Below are 1,138 nucleotides of genomic sequence, written 5' to 3'. Positions count from 1 at the left end.
GGCCCATAGGTCATGCAAAGGCCACGTGCAGGGCCTGTTACTATGGCACTTACAAGATAGCCTTTGCACTGGCAGCACTCACAGAGCAAATTTCCAAGACATCCCTTTGGTATTTCCAGTGGATAGGGTCATGGCTGAAAGGAGATGGAGAAGGTCACAGTCAGGGGCACCTGAGGGTGCTCTGTGGTAGTGAGCACAAAGTTAACCCCCTCCAGAGAGAGGGACAAGGGTTGTCACAGTGCAGGCATATTCCAGCCAGGGGATTTATAAGCAAGGGATGGCTGAGCCCTGGGATTGACTCAATAGTAGACTCAGTCTAAGGGGTGGCCAAAGAGCAAAACAGGATCAGATTGTGTCATGCAAAACCCCAACAAGAATCCCTGAAACTCACAAATACATTTCCTTAGAGGAGCAGTAGCATGAGTAGGTACAAAAGCCCAAAAGTCTTGGAGCAGAAGGCCAGATCTGTTCACCTTCAGAGGTGATCATAAGCCCACAAGGACAAACCTAACATCAAAGTTGTGGTAGGTGAGTAAAGAGAGGTGAAGACAGGATGGAAGACCACCAGCCAGCATGAAGACCCCTGGCCTGGGCTACAAACTCACCTACTTGCACAAGAGAAATGTTTATTTTTCAGCAAGGTGAATTAAGTACTTGGTATTTTCGAGCCTTTTATCTCTACTTGTACGTGTAGGCCTTGCTGGAATGTTGATTCTAGCTTCTAGCATTACACACACACACTTCACACAAAGGCTTTGCTAAAGCATTAGCCACAGTAGGCCTAATCAGTGAGCCTGACCAATGCATGAACTCCTTACATAAGCAAAGCTTAGAACATGGGCTAGATGTGCACTCCTGTCAGGAGATGGGAAGGGGAGATGGCCATACAAGGTGCAAAATAGTCCAGTACCAGGATATGGCTGGAACAGGAACACCCATATCAGGATGTGGAACTGTAGCAAAACCCCCAGTTTTTCTTTTTTTATTTATTTTAAAATGCATTCCCTCCCCTTCCCCAACCGTTTCTGACTTTTTCTCTCCCTCTCTATTCCCTATAAATAAGTATAAGTAAGCTAAGATGTAGGATAAGCTTTAACATTTTATTTTAGGTAGTAAGTTTTATTTTTCTCTCCCCTCT

The 1,138-nt window shown here is 45.3% G+C and overlaps 1 long non-coding RNA gene across 1 annotated transcript in view; it reads left to right on the top strand.

The window, feature by feature from the left end:
* LOC109303721 overlaps nucleotides 1–910 on the top strand; it is a 17,568-nt gene extending 16,658 nt beyond the window's left edge. Inside the window, exon 3 of the long non-coding RNA XR_002099193.1 lies at nucleotides 794–910. This is a non-coding gene — a long non-coding RNA (uncharacterized LOC109303721). The remainder of the gene's footprint in view (nucleotides 1–793) is intronic.
* Nucleotides 911–1,138: the final 228 nt, after the last annotated feature.

This window comes from Gavialis gangeticus, unplaced genomic scaffold, assembly GCF_001723915.1.
Source record: "Gavialis gangeticus isolate Ggan-Ray unplaced genomic scaffold, GavGan_comp1, whole genome shotgun sequence".
NCBI lineage: Eukaryota > Metazoa > Chordata > Crocodylia > Gavialidae > Gavialis > Gavialis gangeticus.
This window is presented reverse-complemented; position numbering and strand designations above follow the sequence as displayed.